This window comes from Etheostoma spectabile, unplaced genomic scaffold (assembly GCF_008692095.1).
Source record: "Etheostoma spectabile isolate EspeVRDwgs_2016 unplaced genomic scaffold, UIUC_Espe_1.0 scaffold00018485, whole genome shotgun sequence".
Taxonomy (NCBI): domain Eukaryota; kingdom Metazoa; phylum Chordata; class Actinopteri; order Perciformes; family Percidae; genus Etheostoma; species Etheostoma spectabile.
This window is the reverse complement of record NW_022604282.1, coordinates 19,631-36,744: the sequence shown is the minus strand read 5'-3', so window position 1 is coordinate 36,744 and position 17,114 is coordinate 19,631. Positions and strand designations below refer to the sequence as shown.

The 17,114-nt window shown below is 41.6% G+C and overlaps 5 non-coding genes across 5 annotated transcripts; 1 reads left to right on the top strand and 4 right to left on the bottom strand.

Moving 5' to 3' along the window:
- Positions 1 to 1,821: 1,821 nt before the first annotated feature.
- Positions 1,822 to 1,894, bottom strand: trnaa-agc (transfer RNA alanine (anticodon AGC)). Its single transcript has one exon. It is a non-coding gene; the product is annotated as a tRNA-Ala (tRNA).
- A 635-nt stretch (positions 1,895 to 2,529) lies between these two features.
- On the bottom strand, positions 2,530 to 2,602 carry trnaa-agc (transfer RNA alanine (anticodon AGC)). The gene has a single exon. It is a non-coding gene; the product is annotated as a tRNA-Ala (tRNA).
- Positions 2,603 to 11,251: 8,649 nt separating this feature from the next.
- On the bottom strand, positions 11,252 to 11,334 carry trnal-cag (transfer RNA leucine (anticodon CAG)). The gene has a single exon. It is a non-coding gene; the product is annotated as a tRNA-Leu (tRNA).
- A 1,856-nt stretch (positions 11,335 to 13,190) lies between these two features.
- On the top strand, positions 13,191 to 13,264 carry trnan-guu (transfer RNA asparagine (anticodon GUU)). The gene has a single exon. It is a non-coding gene; the product is annotated as a tRNA-Asn (tRNA).
- A 1,140-nt stretch (positions 13,265 to 14,404) lies between these two features.
- On the bottom strand, positions 14,405 to 14,476 carry trnag-ucc (transfer RNA glycine (anticodon UCC)). The gene has a single exon. It is a non-coding gene; the product is annotated as a tRNA-Gly (tRNA).
- Positions 14,477 to 17,114: the final 2,638 nt, after the last annotated feature.

The window sequence follows — 17,114 nt, the reverse complement described above, 5'->3', positions numbered from 1 at the left end:
TTGGACCTCCAGAAACTTTCTGGTAAGAAAGCACATGCAGATCCCATTCCCTCAAAACCTGAATCACAGATTTTCCAGCACCTGGACTTGATCAGACTGGGAATATGCCAAAGAGATGTTCACAAGTTCAGCCGAGGTAAATACTCGGCCCACATTCACACAGACCTAAAACTACTCATTTAATGCTGGTTACCATTTTCTAAAATAAACAATGTCAGAGCAAAATTGCAAAGAGTGAAGGGTGTTGATCAAAAATTTTAATAAGGGATTGGCTCATTATTGCCAACCCGACATCATGAAGACAGAGACAGATCCTTTTATTCTTCCTTATTTCTTGTTGGAGAACAGAAGAACTCAGTTTTGTTTTTATTTTTCTGTTTGCATCAGTTTTCAAACCCGAGCGCCTTATTTAGGTTTTGTTGCAGGAATATTTTACTTTGAAAGAGTGTAAAACAACTTCCTAATAAAACAGGTTGAACTATCTGAGATTTATTCATAAAGTGTGTGTGCGTGTGAGTGTGCTTGTTTGTGTGCGTGTGCTTGAGTGTGTGTGTGTCAAAAAAAACAATGATTCAGTTTGAAATATATTTTCATCCACAAATTAATTAAATTCAAAGCCTCGTAGTAACTCATAGTATAGTACGTCAAAATATTCATAAAAAGTCATAGTATAGTATGACAAATATTCAAAAAAAGTCATAGTATAGTATGTTGAAAATTCATAAACGTCATAGTTTAGTATGACAAAAATTCATAAAATGTAATAAAAAGTCAGAGTATAGTATGTAAAAAATTCATAAAAAGTCGTAGTATAACATGTAGAAAACTCATAAACACCATAATTTAGTATGACAAAAATTCATAAAATGTCATTAAAAGTCAGAGTTTAGTATAACAAAAAAATCATAAAAAGGCATAGTATAGTATGTCAAAATATTTGTAAAAAGTAGTAGTTTAGTATGACAAAAAAATCATGAAAGTCATAGTATAGTATCTCAAAAAAGTCATAAAAGTAATAGGATAGTATGTCAACAAAAACATAAAAAGTCATAGTATAATATGTTGAAATATTAACAAGTAACAATATTAATAAGTAACAAGTCCAGATTTATAGTGCTTGTTGTAAAGCAAGAAGAATCTGAAGTATTCTGGAGAATGCGGGCATTGATCCCACTACCTCTCGCATGCTAAGCAAGCGCTCTACCATTTGAGCTAATTCCCCCTTTTCAAAAAGAGTCATAGTATGTTGAAAAAAATCATAAAAGTCATAGTGTAGTATGTCAAAAAATTCATAAAAGTCATAGTATAGTATGACAAAAATTCATTAAATGTCATTAAAAAGTCATAGTATAGTATGTCGAAAAATTCATAAAAAGTCATAGTATAGTATGACAAAAAATCATAAAAGTCATATTATAACGTGTCAAAAAATCATAAAAGTCATAGTATAATATGACAAATATTCAAAAAAAGTCATAGTATAATATGACAAATATTCAAAAAAAGTCAGAGTATAGTATGTCAAAAATTCATAAAAAGTTGTAGTATAACATGTCAAAAATTCATAAAAGTCATAGTTTAGTATGACAAAAATTCATAAAATGTCATAAAAAGTCATAGTTTAGTATAACAAAAAAATCATAAAAAGTCATAGTATAGTATGACGCAAAAATCATGAAAGTCATAGTTTAGTATCTCAAAAAAGTAATAAAAGTCATAGGATAGTATGTCGACAAAAACATAAAAAGTCGTAGTGTAGTATGTCGTAACAAGTCCAGATTTATAGTTCTTGTTGTAAAACAAGAAGAATCTAAAGTCCTCTGGAGAATGCGGGCATTGATCCCGCTACCTCTCGCATGCTAAGCAAGCGCTCTACCATTTGAGCTAATTCCCCCTTTTCAAAAAGAGACATATTATGTTGAAAAAAATCATAAAAGTCATAGTGTAGTATGTCAAAAAATTCATAAAAGTCATAGTATAGTATGACAAAAAAATCATTAAATGTCATTAAAAAGTCATAGTATAGTATGTCGAAAAATTCATAAAAAGTCATACTATAGTATGTCGAAATATTTATAAAAAGTCATAGTATAGTATGACAAAAAAATCATGAAAGTCATAGTTTAGTATGACAAAAAATCATAAAAGTCATATTATAACATGTCAAAAAATCATAAAAGTCATAGTATAATATGACAAATATTCAAAAAAAGTCATAGTATAATATGACAAATATTCAAAAAAAGTCAGAGTATAGTATGTCAAAAATTCATAAAAAGTTGTAGTATAACATGTCAAAAATTCATAAAATGTCATAAAAAGTCATAGTTTAGTATAACAAAAAAATCATAAAAAGTCATAGTATAGTATGACGGAAAAATCATGAAAGTCATAGTTTAGTATCTCCAAAAAGTCATAAAAGTCATAGGATAGTATGTCGACAAAAACATAAAAAGTCGTAGTATAGTATGTCGTAACAAGTCCAGATTTATAGTTCTTGTTGTAAAACAAGAAGAATCTAAAGTCCTCTGGAGAATGCGGGCATTGATCCCGCTACCTCTCGCATGCTAAGCAAGCGCTCTACCATTTGAGCTAATTCCCCCTTTTCAAAAAGAGTCATAGTATGTTGAAAAAAATCATAAAAGTCATAGTATAGTATGTCCAAAAATTCATAAAAGTCATAGTATAGTATGACAAAAATTCATTAAATGTCATAAAAAGTCATAGTATAGTATGTTGATAAATTCATAAAAAGTCATACTATAGTATGTCAAAATATTTATAAAAAGTCATACTATAGTATGTCAAAACAATCATGAAAGTCATAGTATAATATGTCAAAATATTCATAAAATGTCATAAAAGTCATAGTATAGTATGTATAAATATTCCTAAAAAATCGTAGTGTAGTATGTCGTAAAGTAAAGTATGCTAAAGTATGTCAAAAAAACATAAAAAGTCATACTGTTGTTGTACAAATATTTATAAAAATTCATAGTATAGTTGTCAAAAAATTCATAAAAAGTCACAAAAAGTCATAGTATAATATGTCGAAATAGTACTAAAAAGTTGTAGTATAGTATGTCGTAACAAGTCCAGATTTATGGTTCTTGTTGCTAAACAAGAAGAATCTAAAGTCCTCTGGAGAATGCGGGTGTTGATCCTGCTATCTCTTGCATGCTAAGCAAGCGCTCTACCATTTGAGCTAATTCCCCTTTTAAAGAAAAATTATAGTATAGTATGTCAAAAATTCATAAAAAGTCGTAGTTAAGTATGACAAAAAAAATCATGAAAGTCCATCCATCCATCCATCTTCATCCGCTTATCCGGTATCGGGTCGCGGGGGCAGCAGCTCCAGTAGGGGACCCCAAACTTCCCTTTCCCGAGCCACATCAACTAGCTCCGACTGGGGGATCCCGAGGCGTTCCCAGGCCAGGTTGGAGATATAATCTCTCCACCTAGTCCTGGGTCTTCCCCGAGGTCTCCTCCCAGTTGGACATGCCTGGAATACCTCCCTAGGGAGGCGCCCAGGAGGCATCCTTACCAGATGCCCGAACCACCTCAACTGGCTCCTTTCAACGCGAAGGAGCAGCGGCTCTACTCCGAGCTCCTCTCGGATGACTGAGCTTCTCACCCTATCTCTAAGGGAGACGCCAGCCACCCTCCTGAGGAAACCCATTTCGGCCGCTTGTACCCTTGATCTCGTTCTTTCGGTCATGAATCTCCGGGAACCATCGTGGTGGAGAGGTTTGTGTGTCCCTATGAACCTGAGGGCTGTGTTGTCTGGAGCTTTGTGCTCCTGGTAGGGTCTCCCATGGCAAAGAGGTCTCAGGGGAGGGGCCAGACAAAGAATGGTTCAAAAACTCTTATGGAATATCAAGGAAGGGATAGAGGTACCCTGCCCGGTGGAAGCCCGGGGCCCCCGTCTGGAGCCAGGCCCAGACGGTGGGCTCGTGAGCGAGCGCCTGGTGGCCGGGTTTGCCACGGAGCCCGGTCGGGCACTGCCCGAAGAAGCAACGTGGCACTTCTCCCTCCAGCCCATGGGCCCACCACCTGTGGGAGGATCCAAAGGGGTCGGGTGCGCTGCCACATGGGTGGCGGCGAAGGTCAGGGGCTTCGACGGACCAGACCCGGGCAGCAGAGGCTGGCTCTGGGGACGTAGAATGTCACCTCTCTGTGGGGGAAGGAGCCGGAACTTGTGCGGGAGGTGGAGCGCTATCAGTTAGATCTGGTGGGGCTTACCTCTACGCACAGTCTCGGTTCTGGAACCGTACTCCTGGATAGGGGTTGGACTCTCTCCTACTCTGGAGTTGCCCAGGGTGTGAGGCGCCGGGCGGGTGTGGGGATACTCACAAGCCCCCGGCTGAGCGCCGCTGCGTTGGAGTTTACCCCGATGGACGAGAGGGTCGCCTCCCTACGCCTGCGGGTGTTGGGGGGGAAAACTCTGACTGTTGTTTGTGCGTATGCACCAAACAAGAGTTCAGAGTATTCGGCCTTCTTGGAGACCTTGAATGGAGTCCTGTATGGGGCTCCAGTAGGGGACTCCATTGTTCTCCTGGGGGACTTCAACACACACGTGGGCAATGATGGAGATACTTGGAGAGGCGTGATTGGGAGGAACGGCCTCCCTGATCTGAACCAGAGCGGTTGTCTGTTGTTGGACTTCTGTGCTAGTCATGGATTGTCCATCACAAACACCATGTTCGAACATAGGGATGTTCATAAGTGTACGTGGTACCAGAGCACCCTAGGCCAAAGGTCAATGATCGATTTTATAATCGTTTCATCTGATCTGAGGCCGTATGTTTTGGACACTCGGGTGAAGAGAGGGGCAGAGCTGTCAACTGATCACCATCTGGTGGTGAGTTGGGTCAGGGGGTGGGGGAAGACTCTGGACAGACCTGGTAAGCCCAAACGTGTAGTGCGGGTAAACTGGGAACGTCTGGAAGAGGCCCCTGTCCGACGGGCTTTCAACTCGCACCTCCGGCGGAGCTTTTCGTGCATCCCTGTGGAGGCTGGGGGCATTGAACCTGAGTGGACAATGTTCAAAGTTTCCATTGCTAAAGCTGCGGCAGCGAGCTGTGGTCTTAGGGTCTTAGGTGCCTCAAGGGGCGGTAACCCACGAACACCCTGGTGGACACCGGTGGTCAGGGAAGCCGTCCGACTGAAGAAGGAGTCTTTCCGGGATATGTTATCCCGGAGGAGTCCGGAGGCAGTTGCAGGGTACCGACGGGCCCGAAGGGCTGAAGCCTCTGCCGTGACAGAGGCAAAGCAGCGGGTGTGGGAGAAGTTCGGAGAAGACATGGAGAAGGACTTTCGGTCGGCACCAAGGTGCTTCTGGAAAACCGTTCGCCACCTCAGGAGGGGGAAGCGAGGGATCATCCAAGCTGTATACAGTAAGGATGGGACTTTGTTGACCTCAAATGGGGAGGTAATAGAGCGGTGGAAGGAGCACTTTGAGGAACTCCTAAATCCAGCTGACACGCCCTCTGTGGTGGAGGCAGAGCTGGAGGATGATGGGGGATTGTCGTCAATTTCCCTGGCGGAAGTCGCTGTGGTAGTCAAACAACTCCACAGCGGCAAAGCCCCAGGGATTGATGAGATCCGTCCAGAAATGCTGAAAGCTCTGGGTGTGGAGGGGCTGTCTTGGTTGACACGCCTCTTCAACATTGCGTGGAAGTCTGGGACGGTGCCTAAGGAGTGGCAGACCGGGGTGGTGGTTCCCCTCTTCAAAAAGGGGGACCAGAGGGTGTGTGCCAACTACAGGGGTATCACACTTCTCAGCCTCCCTGGTAAAGTCTACTCCAAGGTGCTGGAAAGGAGGGTTCGGCCGATAGTCGAACCTCGGATTGAAGAGGAACAATGCGGATTCCGTCCTGGCCGTGGAACAACGGATCAGATCTTTACTCTCGCAAGGATCCTGGAGGGGGCCTGGGAGTATGCCCAACCAGTCTACATGTGTTTTGTGGATCTGGAGAAGGCGTATGACCGGGTCCCCCGGGAGAAATTGTGGGAGGTGCTGCGGGAATATGGGGTGAGGGGGTCCCTTCTTAGGGCCATCCAATCTCTGTATGACCAAAGCGAGAGCTGTGTCCGGGTTCTCGGCAGTAAGTCGGACTCGTTCCAGGTGAGGGTTGGCCTCCGCCAGGGCTGCGCTTTGTCACCAATCCCGTTTGTAATATATATGGACAGGATATCGAGGCGTAGTCGGGGCGGGGAGGGGTTGCAGTTCGGTGGGCTCGGGATCCCATCGCTGCTTTTTGCAGATGATGTGGTCCTGATGGCATCATCGGCCTGTGACCTTCAGCACTCACTGGATCGGTTCGCAGCCGAGTGTGAAGCGGCTGGGATGAGGATCAGCACCTCTAAATCTGAGGCCATGGTTCTCAGCAGGAAACCGATGGAGTGCTCTCTCCGGGTAGGGATGGAGTCCTTACCTCAAGTGAAGGAGTTTAAGTACCTTGGGGTCTTGTTCGCGAGTGAGGGGACCATGGAGCGTGAGATTGGTCGGAGAATCGGAGCAGCTGGTGCGGTATTACATTCTGTTTATCGCACCGTTGTGACGAAAAGAGAGCTGAGCCAGAAGGCAAAGCTCTCGATCTACCGGGCAATTTTCATTCCTACCCTCACCTATGGTCATGAAAGTCATACTATAGTATGTCAAAAAAATCATAAAAGTCATAGTATAATATGTCAAAAATTCATAAAAAGTCATAGTATAGTATGTCAAAAATTCATAAAAAGTCATAGTATAGTATGTTAAAAATTCATGAAACGTCATAGTATAGTATGTCGACAAAAACATAAAAAGTCATAGTCACTTCCTTAAAAGTATGTTGAAATATTCCTAAAAAGTTGTAAAGCAAGAAAAATACATGTCGGTTTTGCCGAAATAATGTTGGTTGTCTCTTAAACAAAGCCTTTCGTTGACAGCAGGACTCAAACCTGCATCCATCGCCTTAACCACTCGGCCACGACAACCTGAAAAGCAGCATTTTACCTCTTTGCACAAATGTTCATAAACTTTTCAATTGGTTATTAGTAGTTACCAAACAAAGGCAAAGTGCAAATCGTAGTGCACTGCCTGTTTCTGTGGATCCTCGTGGAGGTAGCTTGATTGATTGACATGCTCCCTTAATTGTACCATAACAGATATCTAATGTTTTATCAAATCGGGTTTGGCAAGTAACCTTTCTGGTTACTTCTTGACAAATAAAGCAAGTAACCACACAATGAAAACTACTGCAACGGCAGGGAATCGGACCCAGGTTAACTGCTTGGAAGGCAGCTATGCTCACCACTATACCACCATCACTGGACAATGCAGCTTGTGTCCATTTTTACAGTTCATTGTCCGTCTGGATTTATTTGATAAAAAAAGCTTGTAAAACATCAACCCTGTGGTCTACAGTCAAGATATGAACATCATTTTTTTAGGACAAACTGGGTTATTAGAAGATTTGGGTTGCAGTGAGGTCACCTGCATGTTAAAAATGGTTGTAGGACCTTAAAGACAAATAAATAAAACGGAACATGAATCTCACAGACATGTATTGATATCACAGACAGAACAGTAAAACCTAAGCCATTTTCCTCTCTAAAACACTTCTCATATGTCTTGGGAGTCACACGATGAAGAAATAATCATTATAACTTATACAGTTGACAAAATACATAAATTTTTTCAAAGAAAGTCCAGATGCTTTTGCCCTCATGACATTTACTTATGCCATTTACTTATAACAATGACATATGTATTGATATTACACACACAGCAATGCTACACAAACATTTGTGTGTCTAAAACAGTTCTTCTATATGCAAAAATAAACATAATAAACAATATAACTCATATAAAGCACATACTATTTACAATTCTTCAAATAAGGCCCAAATATATCCCAAATCTCAAACCAGTGGGGCCATGTTCCTCTATAAAACGGTAGATATCTATTTTGTTCCGCTATAGCATCTTATATCGCATACTAGACTAGTGTGACCACAGTGTGACTAGGAAGATTGACCTCTTTAGGACTCCATACTCTTTGTGTGACGTTGTCTCCCATATATGGGCATACTACTTCCTTCTCTTCCGTAAACAGAGGGCAGACACGGAGCCCGGAGCTAGTGGCATATTTAAGCAAAAACGCGATGAATTATAGACATAAAGTGGATAAATCGTGGATGTGACGATATGGATTTAATGCTCAATGACCCCGAAAAAGGCACAGGTTCCAGGCTGGATAAAAATCACCTGTAGAGGCTAGAAAGACCCAGAAGAGACCTCCGTAAACGCTAACTTGTTAGCTTTTAGCTGCAATTTTTGGTAAGTCTATCATTTATGGTTATTAATGCTTAAACTATGAATCAGAGGTGCTGTTTTTGCTCGTGCACGAGTCTCTTGGGTTCAGAGGGTTAAGAATACAAACTGACTATGTGACAGATGTGTAATCTGTCATGTCCTGCCTTCTGAAGCTCTAGCCAGGCACCATTCCTTGCCTAAAACAATATGAGTCATTCCAGTAAGTGAAAAGGAAACTCACATCTACTAAGATAAATTTGATAGATGTGGCTCCCTGATGGTCTAGTGGCTAGGATTTGGTGCTCTCACCGCTGCGGTACGGGTTCAATTCCCGGTCAGGGAATGGTCAGGACTTGACAGATTCAAGTGTGATATTTGAAAGAGAAAGTTCCTGGATTGGTTTTTGGTTGATTTACATTTATCAAATTCTTCCTCATTAGTTTAACGCTAATGTAATGTTATTTTGGATTTAAGTCCAAATTTTGACATTTTAGTGCAATGCAAAGGTGCATAACAGATTTTTTTTCTACATACCTGGAGCGATGCAAAGCAGGGGTGGTCAACTAGTCAAGGAACAGCAAGAGACTTGGTATTTAAATGTACATGTTTTACAGTCTCTATTTTACTGTATTTATTTATTTGTATTGTAGTATATTTATTTTATTATGCTCCAGTTTTATGGGTGTTACGGCGGGTATGGGCCAAGTAGTTTCCATTTTTATAGATGAAATTAACTTGACATGAAATTAAGTTTACTCTTCAGCAGGTGGAGACATTTCACTTCAGACACTTGCAGCAACTGATGCTTTGTTAAACATCAACAGACTGGAAATAGACTTAATGCTGATACAAAGCATAGGAAATAGCAGAGGATGGTTTCGATCCATCAACCCCTGGGTTATGGGCTACTAATACTCAGGGGCTGAGTGTCGAACTTCACAGGGAAACTCCTTATAGTGAAACATCAGCCATGCCCGTTGAGTGATCGAACTGTCGTTATTCACATATGACAAGGTAAAATCGTTTTTGCATTCCATCACCCCTTTAAGATCACTTTCCAAAAGATGATTTTTTTAATTCCTCTTTCTAGTCAACTTCAGCAAGACAGGTGCTTTAACCACTAAGCTACAGTGCCTCCTAGAGGTTTGCCTGTCATGCAAGAATACAATGAGCTAGTGACCAGGGTTCCAACCATCCATCCATCTTTGTCAAGCAGCTCCAGCAGGGGACCCTAAACTTCCCTTTTCCGAGCAACTGGGGGATCCTGAGGCGTTCCCCGGCCAGGTTAGAGATATAATCCCTCCACCTAGTCCTGGGTCTTCCCCGAGACCTACTCCCAGCTGGACGTGCCTGGACCACCTCCCTAGGGAGGCCCCCAGGAGGCATCTAGACCTGGACACCAGCTCATTTTTGTTTTGCAGCACATCCAGCTGCTAGAGCTTCTCAACAAGCTGGAAGAGCTCCATATTGGAGGGAACAGTGGACGTCAGAAGGCATTGTTGTGGTCGTAGTTGTTGCTCAACAATTCATGCTAGGCCCTGAAGCGTCCTCCCCAGTCTGGTTCAAACGGTGTTAAAGCGAAAAGCAATACATTACTTTATTTGCGTTACTTTTGTAACACGTTACTCCCAATACTAACAGTCAGTATACTTTATGTTTATCTTATTTAAGGTAAAAGAGAAATTAAGACTTAACATTACGCCTACTAATGGAGGTGCTGTGGCTTAGTTGGTGAACGTGCCTGTTTAGTAAACAGGAGGTCCTGGGTTCAAATCTCAGCAACACCTTGTTGTTGCAGAGATTACCTATGATTGCATCCCATCATCATGTCCACCCAATGCCTCTGCTACCCGTTAAAAGGATCGCTTTGCATTCAGTCTTGTAATCACCATAAGAATTAGGGATCACTGAAATTTGAACATGTGCATTAGAACTGATTGTTGAATGGTCTATCATGGCGGTTTTTCCACTGCGTGGTATCGACTCGACTCTACTCGCCTTTTGGGGTTTTCCATTATGAAAAAAAGTCCCTGGGACCTGCGACCAGGTACTTTTTTTAGTACTACCTCAGTCGAGGTTCCAAGCGAGCTGAGGCGATTCCAAAAGGTGACGTGAAAACCTGCAGACCGCTGGTTGGTCGGAGAGAATCGTCACTTATGACTGCGTTTTTAGCAAACAAGAGTGCAGAGTGTGTGTCCAGAACAAACGGGACATTGAAAAAAGATTATCTACTCTCTGCACTATTCTCACTTTTCAACTGTTCACTATTAGGGGCTTTTAGGGGCTTTATGTCGTTTCCAATATTGTACACCGTTACTTTAAAAAAAACAAGAAAATAAATCAAAGAATTTTTTTTATTTTATTCTCTCTGTATCTCTTACTTACTCACTCACAGACACACAGACAGACACGCTCACACATACCTGGTGTGAAAAGAAAAAAGAAAAAAAAAAAAAAATTATCACACTGATCATAGAAAAATTTAAAGTTAAAAAAAGAAAGTTATAATGAGTATGAAAACTCTTTTTCATTACATTTTACTTAAAAATTGCAACCGCATTGTTGTATTTATTGTTGCAGAACTTTTTCTGTATATAGTTCGTTTTTTACCATGACAACACCACTGATCTGAAGCTCAATGCTGATGATCAATAAATTGCATGCTTAAAATAACATAATAATTTAAGCCCCGCCCATTTCAAGACAACCCGTCCCACTTCTGGGTTAAATTTGCCCACTTCCGGGTTTGGCCCCGCCCAGTCCGAGTACAGATACGGATACAGATAATTCATGTGGTAAACAGATACAGATACAGATAATGCTGTACTCGCTTATCCCTATTGACAATAATGATGCTCACAAAACAGTGTACTTGCAATTGCGTTTCATGTCCTCTTAAATACAAAGAACTGCTAAGTTCAGACATTAGTTCCAAATGAAAACAGTTGTTGTCAGAAGTGGGATTTGAACCCACGCCTCCAGTGGAGACTGCAACCTGAATGCAGCGCCTTGGACCGCTCAGCCATCCTGACTGAGCCAACAAATGCAGTAGGACCTGTCTCAAAAATTATAATTTAATATAGTAAATTAAAGATGTCATGATATAGTAGGTTCTCAGTCATCCATGTCATAGTTAAAAAGGGAAGGTTACTCAACTGTCAGTCCAAATATATGGGTGTTCATGGAGACATGGAAGAAAGTCACCAGGGTGGCAATGTGCTTGACAAAGGCAATACATTGCACGGGATGTGAAGGGAATGTGCAATACAGGCCAAATCCTATGGTGGGAATCAATATCCACTAATGTTTCTGTCAACAATGTCCACCTGAATCCAGAAATGTCCCTGCCAGATGGGAAATAGACCTGACAATTGGATCAACATTGTGCAATTATCTTCAAAATGTCCAACTGAGTCCACAGATATACCTGCCAGATGGGAAATAAACTGATAACTGTCTTTGTGGTCTAAATGTGTCAAATATTTCCGTACAATGTCCACATTGAGTCCAGATGTGTCCGTTTTGGTTCCTGATCCATGCTGTTACCCCAAAAGTTCACAACTAGGCCAAGGGCAACTGGACTTGGTAAAAGGTTCTCCGCAGAAGTTTTGTCTCTCATCCAAGAGACTTCTTTAGTTGTTTTTTTTACACAGAAAGGGTTGGACACAGTGCCCACTACCCCACCCATATCTGACAATTGAAAGCTGTGGGGAAAGGGGGGTTCCAAAGCTAATAGACCATCAACAAGCAGTTCTGATGCACTATGCTGGCCCATTCAGGATGAGCACTGTATACTCTGACTCTATTGCCCCTTATCAGACTAAAGCTGTTAAACCTAAGGCAGACCCCTGGCTAAATGACACCACAAGGGCCCTTAGGCAACACTGCAGACAAGCTGAACAAAGATGGAAAGACAATCTACATGTGACACTGGGTGTATTAAGGGACAGTCTATCACATACCAGAATGCTGTGAAGGTGGTGAAGATGCAGCATCTCTCTTCTGTCATAGCTAGCAATTGCCACGAACCTAGATTGTTATTTAATACTATTAACTCCGTCATAAATCCATGCACCTCTGCTCCAACAGATGTGTCAATTAGTACATGTGAGAAATGTCTTGGTTATTTTATTGACAAAGTAGCATCTATCTGGGAAATTACCAGTGCTAATTTTAAGGTCTTTTTATCTGCTTCTCCTACACACTCAGCTGTGTTTGAGGAATTTAAGCCTGTGTTGAGGTTGTACAACACATGAAACCTACCAACTGTCCCTTAGACATTGTCCCAGCCAGAATGGTGAAGGAGGCTTTTAATAGCACCATTGGGGCGAGTCTTCTTACTCTTTTTAAGTTAATTGCTAAGCCTGTACTTTGTTACTTTTACTTGAGTAAAGAAGTTAAATCAGTACTTCTACTTTTACCAGAGTATTTGTTAACACAATTATATGTACTTCTACTTGAGTACGGGCAGTGAGTACTTTTGCCATCTCTGATGGTGGTTGGTATGCAGGTCACTTGATGTAATACAAGCAAATACATAAGGCCCCACCCAACAGTTTTGTGATACGTGGCGTGCAACTGTATGTCAATGATCAAGCTTGCTGCTGTGACCAAGAAACCACCAGCAAAATGACTGATACATCATCAGTTCCGGAATTTTCTTGAATGCCAAATATTTGAAATCAAAGTCAGAATCCAAGTGACATGTAAGAACAGTACAATGCACGTCCAGCTTCTACATTTCCGCATGAGTCAGCTTCCTCAATTTCTGAGTAACAGGAAAATAGCCTGATAAGCATACATGTGCAGCTCAACTTCAAAAAGCCATAAAGCAAATGTTTGTGGCTTAAAGATCGAGCTCCCGCTCATAAAATGTCCAACAAGCGCAGTCTCTGTGGCGCAATAGGTCAGCGCAGTCGGCTGTTAACCGAAAGGATGGTGGTTCAAGTCCACCCAGGGACGTTTGTAGCTAACAAAGAAGCCAAAGGAGAAAAGAGGGAAAGGAGTGCCGGACCTGTTATTGTTTTTAGGGAGCAGATTTACAGCTATACACTTTGTGGCTCACACAGTGGCTAACCTTTGTTGCCATCAAAGATGCTATTTGGACCTCCAGAAACTTGCTGGTAAGAAAGCACATGCAGATCCCCCCATGGATGTGATCAGGATGGCTGCAGTATCTAAGTAGTATGTGTTTTATGATTGTACTTTTGTTTTTGAATGGTACATGAACATATTTTAAAGAGTGGTTTTATATCTGTGCTGCGAATTTTGGCAAACTGTTTTGATCACTTGAGGTATTTCCGTGTAGTCTTTGGTCTTGGACAGTTACCTTGCAATCTAAAACTGTATATCCTATTGTCTCTGGAACAATAGTTGGCAGTTGGAGGAGTAATGGCTCTTTACAGTGAATATGCAAAAGAAGATGTTCACAAATTTAGCCCAGGTAAATGCTCAGCCCATATTCACACAGACCTAAACCTACTCACTTAATGCTGGTTACAATATTCTAATAATCAACAATGCCAGAGAAAAATGAAAAAGTGTGATAATTTTTTTTTAATAAAGTATTAGCATTTTTTAATAAAGTTATGGCTTTTTACTTGCAAAGGTTTTTTTTCCATAACATTAACAAGCATACCGTTAGTTACGGCCCCTGTGTCTGTCACGATGTGGAGAGTTGGTACTTGCAGGTAGTGTGGCCGAGTGGTCTAAGGCGCTGGAGGCGTGGGTTCAAATCCCACCACTGCCATTTGCAAATGTTACATTGCTGGAAGGTAACCAATGTGGTCTCTTACAGCTGTGTCATTTGGCCTGAACTTGGTGAAGTAACTAGAATCATCCATCAATCACCTTGCTGAGATTGTTCCTTGTTAACCTGAGGTTGAACGATTGGTGAAACCTTCCTTTCCAGCACTTTGGAGTAGAAAATCAACAAATAATTGTGATAATTAATCGTGATCTCCATATTGATCAAAGTAATTGTCGTTATCATTTTGGCCATAATCATGCAGCTCAAAGAGATTTTATCAAACCAGGTTGGGCAAGTAACCTTTCTGCTGACTTCTTGTAAAAAAGAAAGTACCACAACCCAAAAACAGTTACTGCGATGGCTGGGAATCGAACCCAGGTCAACTGCTTGGAAGGCAGCTATGCTCACCACTATACCACCATCGCTGGGCAATGCGTTGTTCACTTCAAATCTTGTACTACATCTGGGCATTGAGACTCAAAGTGTGCTCTATCACTGAGCTACAGCCCCTGATGAGTCAGAAAGTCCCTCCAGGGGGTCCTGTGTTTCCTCATTCACAAGAATGGGAAGTGCATAAATATGTGCTAGCTCCCTTCGATAACTCAGTTGGTAGAGCGGAGGACTGTAGACGCATAAAGCTGAAATCCTTAGGTTACTGGTTCAAATCCGGCTCGAAGGATCTGTTTTTTCCAAAGTTTCCTTTAGGGGATCAATAAAGTATTTCTGATTCTGATGTAGAGATGGACAGACGACCCAAAAGAATAATATTTCTTGCCGGGAGGTAACAAGAAACAAAAAAAAGAGTTGCGGTAGACAGAGTTAAGCCCTGACAAAACAGAGAACTACAGACAAAAGTTGTGGAATAGTGCCAAGTGTGACCAGAAGAATTGAAAAAAACAACCATTTACTTTAAGGTTTGTACTATAAAGTACAAAAGTGGATGTGGCCTAAATGCTGGAATAGCGCCACCTATCGAATGATGTGCCAAATTTTAAACTTGGCCATTCCTCGTTAGTATAATGGACAGTATCTCCGCCTGTCACAATACTACAAGGACTCAAGGTAGTCCCGGAGAACGCGTTGGACTACTCATGAGGGGAAAGTGGCCCTTGGCTCAGCCTGTGTTCAGCGTGGGAGAAGAACTCTTGATCCTAAAAGGGAATATTGTCAAGCGATGGAAAGAGCACATCTCCTGGACATGAACAACACGTCTCAAGGCGCAGCAGTGTGTCAAGTCTGGGCACCTTAGAATTCCTTTTATTGTCTTTGCAGATAATGTGGTTCTGTTGATCCACAGCGCCTTCTGGGTGACTCATGAGAGGAAAGCGGGCCTTGGCTCAGGCTGTGTTCAGCATGGCTAAGACCCTAAATCAGGCTTTCAGTACCTATGGGATAATACAATATTGTTCACAAAGGCACAAGTGAGATTTTTTATGATGTGATGTGCCATTGGTTTGCTACCAACGCTAAGGTTGCCTTTCATTGTCGGCAGGATTTGGACCTTCGTGGGGAGACCCCAATGGATTTCTAGTCCAGTGCCTTAAATACTCGACCACAAAAACCCAAAAAGTGGTGATAAACCAACTGCTTGGAAGGTAGCTATGCTCACTACTACACCACCATCACTAGACAATGTGATATTCACTGCAAATCTTGCAACCCATCTGGGCATTGAGACTGATTTTTGCATTAATTAACATAAATGCAAGGAGGTCACGACATCCCACAACACTGTGCTATACAAATTTGCACAAATCCTTTTCAACTGCTGAGTAAAGCAGGACATGGGTAAAGTGCACAGAGTTGTTAGACACTAGAGATGAGCCGGATACTCGGCAGAAACGAGTATCCGGTACGGATAAAGCACTTTTGCCAAATACAAGAATAATACGAGTACTACGAGTCCATATCTGTGCTCGGATTGTTAAAAAATCTGACTGACGTGTAGCTGACTGTGTCTGCGTTCTGTGATAGGCTAGTCACAGCACCCCTCCCCTACACTATTCTGTGATAGGCTAGTCACAGCACCCCTCCCCTACACTATTCTGTGATAGGCTAGTCACAGTACCCCTCCCCTACACACAAAAAGATTCCTTGTGTTGTCATGGAAATACTTTTCTAATCAGCAATAAATACAACAATTTCTGTTCAACCCGTATCTATTGCATGCTTAAAATAACATACTGGTTAAAGCCCCGCCGATTTCCAGACAACCCAACCCACTTCCGGGTTAAACCCTGTCCACTTCCGGGTTAGGCCCCAGTCCGAGTACAAATACAGATACAGACAATGCTGTACTCGCTCATCCCTTCCAGGTACTTTAAGATCAAAGGGTAAGATCTGTAAATGTCTCTGATAAATTGCAATTCTATTCTCCTACACAGTATTATATTTTTTATGTTAACAATACATTGCAGTTCTAGTGGTCGGTTCTGCTTTTATTTTGAAAAGCGCCATTTTCTTCTGCTTGTATTTTGTTTGACGCTACACTTCCGGTCATACTCTCTTCACAATGTGTTGCTCACGCATCGTCAGAGTGGTAAAAACTTGTAAGTTATTAATCATTCATCCGTTTGAATTTTGTAAAGAAAAGGTTCGCATTGTGATTTACTTTATTATTCTTGTTGTTCGCACATGGTATTTCTAAGAGCTCCAACTGTGAGAATGTGTCAAGATAGAGAGCATGCAAGTTAATGGAGGGAAACTCGTTGATTAGCGCCCTCGGAGAGCGGAATAAGGTACGATTAATATGTGAATATGATTAATATTTTAATTGTTTGTGAATCAACATTGAAACATGTTGTACTTGTGTTTTCTGTAGTTTTCACGGTGTTCATGATACAAATGGTGCCTGGTGCTCCTTAAGAAGAAGAATTAAAGTGACACCCGTTTGAAACTCTCTGCGTCTGAGTCCAAAAATCCGAGGGGCCGCTACAAGATCTTCAATCTTCTGAGGTATGATCCCATCCAGAACCGTGCCATAACTGCAGTCTTAGGATTTCTGGATGGGGCCGTGGCTGCTGTTATGTGTATAGCTGTAAATCTGCTCCCCTTTCCCTCCTT